Here is a 7,500-nt window from a genome sequence, read left to right as displayed (position 1 = left end):
AGCACTTACTAGAAATTCCAGGTTCATGGGGACCGTTGCAGTCCCCAATCCCAACTAAATGAGCATTTGGGTGATTTCCCGTTCCTCTCGGAATGGGGGCGCCAATTGGCGAGAACACGCTGCTGCTCACATTGTAGCACGCGTGCAGCCCAGAACATCTAAGGGCATCACGGACCTGTTATCGCTCATTCTCACCTTGCTAAACACAAGTTGTCCCGCTAAGCAGGGCAAACGTGGCCGACGACCGCCCGTGAAGGGGCCGCCGGCCTTGACGTCAGGTGCGCCCGGAGGTGCACTGCTGACAGCGTTCTAGTTAGCTTGTTTGAGTCGCGTTCGTTATCGGAATTAACCAGACAAATCATTCCACGAACTAAGAACGGCCATGCACCACTACCCTTAAATTTGAGAAAGAGCTCTCAATCTGTCTTACCTCGATAAGTTCGGACCTGGTAAATTTTCCCGTGTTGAGTCAAATTAAGCCGCAAGCTCCACTTCGTTTTTTTTTTTTTTTAAGAAATGCAGGTTTTATTGTACAAAAATACCTTATAAACCTACCCTCTTGACGTAGGACGTCGCCCGCCAGGGATTTTGTCCTACGTCGTTGCGAACCCTTTCGGATATCTCTTCGCGATTTATTTATTCAATTTTCCGTATCTTAACCCGCATTTTAAAGGCGTACGCATACTGAGTCCGCGTGACTCTCTCTTTCTTTCCCCTCTCGGAGATCTCAAGAAGTCAACCCGACATCTATCGATCTGACCATTCCGCCTCGCTGGCGGCAGCCTCCTCCGCGGGTGTCCATCGTCGGCCTGCAGCCAAAGCACGACGGCGCCTTTCGTTTTCGCGTCTGTTCCGCCGAGACCTTATCAGGTCCGCCTCCGTAGGCGCGGTCCGACGGCGGCGCGTCGTCGAGGGTCCCTCAGCCTGGACCCGAGCTCGCCATGCGCGCTGCATGAATAGACGCCGCTCATGGCGAATTCTAACCGTTTCAGGGGAAGGTGGTCCCCCTCTGCTACGCCTAGGTATGGGAGGAGGAGCTAGGCCCGCTCGCTCCGCCTCTACTGCCGTCCGCAGTATCTCGTCATCTCGGGCGGCCAGTGCTGCTGCGACGTCCGCAGCCAGTCGCACTCGCGCCCGATCCTCCGCTCTGCCGCGAAGCCGTCGGTTGCGGGCAGATCGCTGACGCGCTGCTCGCGCCTCGTTCACGCGCCGCGTGATGTCTTCGATGATGACGTCGTCCATCTCCTCACCGAAGAGTGCGGCCACACTTTCGAGGACCACTTCCTCGTCCTCGGCGAAAGCCGCTTCCGTTCGACCATTGGTGAGCGCTTCCTCATCGCGCCACAGCTGTTGAAGCACTGTGGTGATGGTCTTTGCTGCTTTCTGAATGCGGTCCCACCACTCCGCACTCTCCAGCAGCTTCTCTGCGATGTTGTTAAGCTGGACCGACTCGGGTGTCCCCCAGCCCAACAGCTCGTGACGGATTTCCTCAAACACGGGACACTCGAACAAGACGTGGGCCACCGACTCGACCGACCCCACGCACCGTGGACACTCCGGAGACGACGCGAAGCCGCAGACGTGCAAGTACTCTCGGAAGAATCCGTGTCCGGAGAGCACCTGCGAAAGGTGGAAGTCCACCTTCCCGTGCTTTCGTCCCGTCCACCGGTGCAGGTCGGGAATCATCCCGTGCGCCCACGTCAAGTAGCGGCTGGCCGATGGTGTTGCCGCCGCACGGTCCCAGGCGTCCTGCCATTGCAGCATCGTGGCTGCTCGCTCCGCCGCTCGTACCTCCTTCCTGCTGGCGCCAGGCTCGACCAGCAGCCTGCTATGGCACCTTGCGTCCTCGTTGACGACCAGCCAGTACGGCACCAAACCAGCCATCACCACTGACACCTCGTAGGATACCGAGCGGAACGAACTCGATACCCCACGTGCCAGTGGCTTCTGGACCTGGGCCAGTCGTCTTCGGCACCACTGCATGTCTGTCGCCTTAGCCCAGATGGGCGAGGCGTACCGGATCACCGACTCAGCGACTCCTGCCAGCAACCGCCGCTTGGCCACCTGGGGGCCGCTGTGGTTCCTCATCACCGAGGTAACCACCGCCACCGCACGGAGGGCCTTGTCCGCGGCCGCTTCCACGTGCGGTTTCCACGAGAGTTTCTCGTGGAGTTGTACCCCCAGGTAGCGTATCGATCGCTTTGACGTGCAGACCACTTCGCCGACGCGCACAGGAATTTCCAAACGTCCTCGACGCAGACTCGATATCAGAACCACCTCGGTTTTGTGGGGGGCGAGACTAAGGTGACGAGCCTCGAGCCACCCCATCACCGCGTCGATCGCAGCCTCCGCGGCCGTCGCCGACTCCTCGGGTGTGCAGCCCTCGGCCAGGATGGCGATGTCATCGGCAAAGCCGACGATGGTGGCCCCTTCAGGGAGCTGGATCCGCAGAACGCCGTCGTACATAACGTTCCACAGAGTCGGGCCAAGGATTGACCCCTGTGGAACGCCTGCCGTCACCCGACGTGACACCGGGCCGTCATGGGTGTCGTACACCAGCTCCCTGTCGGTGAAATAGTCGCGGAGCAGGAGTTGCAGCTGCGCTGGAACCTCCTTCTCACGCAGGGCCATCGCTATCGCCTGCCAGCTGGCGGTGTTAAAGGCGTTTCTGACGTCCAACGCCACAACCAGCAGACAGCGCTTATCCCGGTTGTTAGTCCGTCCGTAGGACATCGCGCGCTCGCCTGCTTCCACCACCAGCTGGATCGCCTGCAGGGTGCTCCGCTGCTTCCGGAAACCGAACTGGTTCTCGGCCAGCCGAGGTGCCTCCGGATCCTCCAGGTGCTCGTTGAGTCTGTCCAGCGTAGTCCTCTCGAAGACCTTCGCCGGGTTGTCGATCAAGCAGATCGGGCGGCAGGACGAGGCTTCGCCCGGCGGCTTACCCGGCTTAGGCAACAGCACCAGCTTCTGCCTTTTCCATTCGCGTGGTATTTCGCCGGTGTCCAAGCAGCGCTGGTAGACACCAGCGAATGGCTCCGGATACTTCCGGATGGCAGCCGTTACCGCAGCGTTCGGTACTCCATCGAGGCCAGGCGCCTTCCGCGGATGCAGCTCGCTCGCTATCGCCTGGAGCTCCGCGCAGCTGATCGGACGGACCGGAGTGTCCCCTTCCGAAGGCGTGACGTCCGGCCACTCGACCGGGGGATGCTCCGGAAACAGCTCCTCGACGATCCGCTGCAACACCGCTGGATCGCGTTCACGCGCCGTCCAGCTGCCCCGAAACCGAAGAAGCACTTGCCGGAACCACTGTCCCGTCTCATCTGCAGCCAGGGCCTGCAGCCACTCATCGAACTGGCGCTGCTTGCTGGCCTTAATTGCCACCCTTAAGGCAGCACGCGCCTCCTGATGTTCCTCTGAAGCCAGTTCGGCGGACGTCTCGTCGAGGGCCAATAACTGTCGCTCCCGAGCCAACCGGCAGCGCTCGGTCAGCTCCTCGATATCCGGAGTCCACCAATATGTGTTGCAGTTCCTCCTCTGCTGCTGCAACTGCCCAATCCTCGCCATGGTAGCGTCGCAGGCCTCCGTAAGCACCATCCCCAGGCTTGCCGCATCGGTCACCCGATCGGCAAAACGGGTCGCCTCAAGTGCCAGCTCGAAAGTACGGGGGCAAAACTGGCGAGTTCGCCAGCGAGTACCCGCCTCCCGTACTTCGACACCTTCCTGCTGATGAATGCCCCGTCCGGGCCGCTGACCTGTACGATGCTGTTGCCCGACCGCAAACCGAATATAGCGGTGGTCGCTATAGGAGTAGCGGTCTAGCGTCCGCCAGGAGCTGATGTCCTCCGCTGCTCCATCCGATCGGCAGAGCGTTGGACTCGCGAAGGCGACGTCCACTCTGCTGGGCCGAGCCACACCGTTCCCCAGGAATGTCGGCTCCGTGCCGCGGTTGAGGACCTCCAATCCTAGGCTGGTAACCGTCTGAAGGAGCGCCTCACCCTTAAGGTTGGCCCGCTCGCTCCCCCAGGCCCCATGCCACGCGTTGAAGTCACCAGCTATCAGCACGCAAGGGTGGCCTCGCGCAAGTACCTCCAGCCGGTCCATCTGCTGCTCGAACTCCGGGAGGCCGATCGATGGCGGAATATAGCAGCAGATGACAACGATGCCCGCCACCTCGGCAGCTACGATGCCCGGATGCTGCACGCTCCTCACCCGCTGTATGGGAAACCGTTGGCCACTGGTGACGATCGCGGCCTTCAGTGCGTCGTCGGATGCCCAGTTCCCATATTTGGCCGGCACAGCATAGAGCTCCGTGATGAGCATCACATCTGCTCCCTCCTCCCTCATCCGCTGGAGCGCAAGATCCTGAGCGCTCCTGCTCTTACCGATATTTATCTGGAGCACTTCTATCATCATCGTGTGGCTGCAGCTTTGCACGAAGCTGCGGCAATCGAGTGCGGGCCGCCACACTTCAAACAGCGAGCCTCGCCAGTGCAGCTCGCTGCCTTGTGGCCTTCCGCGCCACACCGGATACACGCTTTGCTGCGGTCCTCTCCCGAGCACTGCCCGGCGAAGTGGCCGCGCTCCAAACATCGGAAGCACCGCTTCTCCTCCAGCGACGCTTTCGGGACCTCCCACACCCAACAGGAGGTGTGTCCTAGGAGCAGGCGCTTCCCAGCCAGATGCTCCGCATCCGACCGGGGCAGACGAACGCGAGCACGCTTCGTGCCGTCTCGCCGCTCCCACATGTCGAAGGTGGCCTCGGAATGCTCCTTGCCGAGAGCCGTCAACACCGCCCGACGCAGCTGGTCCTCGCTCGCCAAGGAGTCGATGTTCGTTATAAGCACCATCGACATCTCCGTACGCACGGACGCCGCACCCTTGTCTCCGATGGCTTGCCGGATACGCTGGCACAGCTCGGCGCTGTCGGCATCACGGCTCAGCGGCAGCCGCAAGGTGTCTTTCGGCGTTCGCTTGCCGACGCCGATCTTCTCCTGCATGCCGTCGAGATGCGAGCTCGTACGAATCGCCCTATACATGTCGAGGTAGCTGACGCCCTCCGCTGGCATCACCTCGATGGTGTCGGGCCGCTTCCGCGACTTCTTCACTGCAGCTGGCATCGTGCGTGGCTGCTGCTTACTCTGCTTTCGCAGCAACTGGCCCTGCAAATGCCACTGTTGTTGTTGTTGCTGGGGCTGCCCAGCCGAACGCTGTCCGCTCTGATGTTGCTGCGGACGTTGCTGCTGTTGCCGCTGCGGCTGCTGCCGTTGCGGGAGCTGCGGCCACTGCTGCTGATGCTGCTGAGCCGGCTGCTGGCGTGCCGACTTACGGCGCACCACCTCGGCCCAGGAGCCGCCTTCCTGGTCCGGAGACGGCACCACCGTAGCCGTCACCGCACCCTCTCGCTGTTGTGCCAGCTGCTGCTGCTGCTGCTGCTGCTGTTGCTGCTGCGACTGCGCAACAACCAGTTGCGTAAGGAGCCCAGAGACCATCTCCCGCTCCTTACGGTTCTCCTCTCGCAGATGGAGCACCTCCTGGCGATGGCACTCCTGCATCGCCGCGAGGTCTTTCCGGTATTGCTCAGCTTGCTCCGTCAGCTGAACACGGAGGAGGGATAGCTCGTCCTCCAGACGCTCGATGAGCCTCTCCATCGTGGCTCCTTTCGCAGCCGTGGCCGTGCCAACGCCACTCGTGCGAGCAACACCGCTCGTGGCTGCGGTCTGCCCTTCCGGCACTCTGCTGAGCATCACTACCGGTTTCGAGCCCACCGGTGCTCGGCTATCGGTCGATCCCGACCGTGATCGTAAATTCCGACTGGCGGACATCATCGCCAGAAGGAAGGAAGAGTCCGCGCTTTAAACTGGTTTTACTCCCCCTCGAGGAGGGACGCCAGCAGCGGACTGCCACGAGGATCGACGGCGAGGTTTTTCCGCCCGGGCGAGGTGAGGGAAGATGGTAGAAGAACGGGGAGGTGCGCGATGGACTCGTCCCGCCGAGCCGCTTCTTCTGATACCCCACTTGCCTGGGTGGCGATGAAGTTTTCCTCGGAAAAATCGCGAAAAACCGCTTCCTGGGTGGTTTTTCCGCTCTAGGGGGGTGGGGGTGGGTGGTATGGTGGTGGGGGGGTATTTTCCCGACTCCCCTCTTGAAAACTCGTCGTTTGATACCCCGCACGACGGTATCAGGGCGAAAATTTTCTTCTTCGGAAAAACGCTTTTCCGCCCGTATCTCTCTGGATGTTGCGAAAATCACTTTTCCGGCGATGGAATTAGATGTAGTTTTTCCCGCCGAAACTTTTGTCCGAACACCCGGAAGCTCTAGCCCGACTCCTTGGCCGGGAAAATCGCCAAAAACCACTTCGGTAGGTGGTTTTTCCGCTCTAGGTGGGTGGGGGTGGGTAGTATCGTGATGGGAGGTTGTTATCCCGACTCCCCTCGTCAATCCGCGTCGATTGACACCCCACACGCCGGTATCAGGCCGAAAATTGTCCACTGACGAAAAACACTTTTCCGGCCGTATCTCCCCGGATGTCGGAAAAATCGCTTTTCCGGCGATGGAATTAGATGTAGTTTTTCCCGCCGAAACTTTTCTCTGAACACCCGGGAGCTCTACCTCCGCTCCTTGGCCGGGAAAAACGCGGAAAACCACTTTTCGCGGGGGTTTTCCGGGGCTGGGTGGCGGGTGGGTGGTGCTAGGGGGAGGAAACCGCGTTTCCCCCACTCCTCTTTCCGAGACGCGTCGTTAGACACCCCACACGATGGTATTGGGCCGAAAATGTCACACACACACAAATCTCACACACACGTAAAGAGCGGTGAAATTTCGTCCGGGAGTGCCCCTCCGGGAGCGCTAGCGCTCCAGCAGGGGGGTGATTCGTCCGGAAGTTTTTTTCCTCGCTCTTTTTCACACACACGCCGCCATTTTCGACGAGCACGTGGCTTTCTTTGTCCGCGAATAACTCCCTGAGTTTTTGTCCGATTGACACGAAATTTTCAACACTTATTCTTTACTGCAGAGCGCAACTTTTAAAACACCTTCCAGCCGGATCGGTTCGCAATGTTCGGAGTTATACAGGTGTGAAATTTCACCACAAAAACACCTGCCGTTCCGCGAACTCCATCAATTCGGGGAATGTTTCTTCACCAAAAGGTGTGGCCTGGTGAGGCCCACAAAGTGTCACTATCACTTTTCCGATATCTTCACTCTTTCGCACAATATGTCCCAAAAACCGTTTCGTTCAATAACACACGCAAGGGGGGGCGTGGGGCCACCAAATTCGCAGGGGGGGTTCCGGAGGGTACCTCCAACTTTACTACAAACTTTCGCACCGATAAAGCGCAAATTGCGGCACTTTTGCTTTGAAAAACCGAGGAGCGCGGATTTCACGTCCACTCAGGTCGAGCTCTCGATCGCGACTGCAAGCTCCACTTCGTTGTGGTGCCCTTCCGTCAATTCCTTTAAGTTTCAACTTTGCAACCATACTTCCCCCGGAACCCGATTTTG

This window comes from Anopheles moucheti (assembly GCF_943734755.1).
Source record: "Anopheles moucheti chromosome X unlocalized genomic scaffold, idAnoMoucSN_F20_07 X_unloc_4, whole genome shotgun sequence".
NCBI classification, from domain to species: domain Eukaryota; kingdom Metazoa; phylum Arthropoda; class Insecta; order Diptera; family Culicidae; genus Anopheles; species Anopheles moucheti.
The sequence above is the reverse complement of the archived record's forward strand: the minus strand, read 5'-3'. Positions refer to the sequence as shown.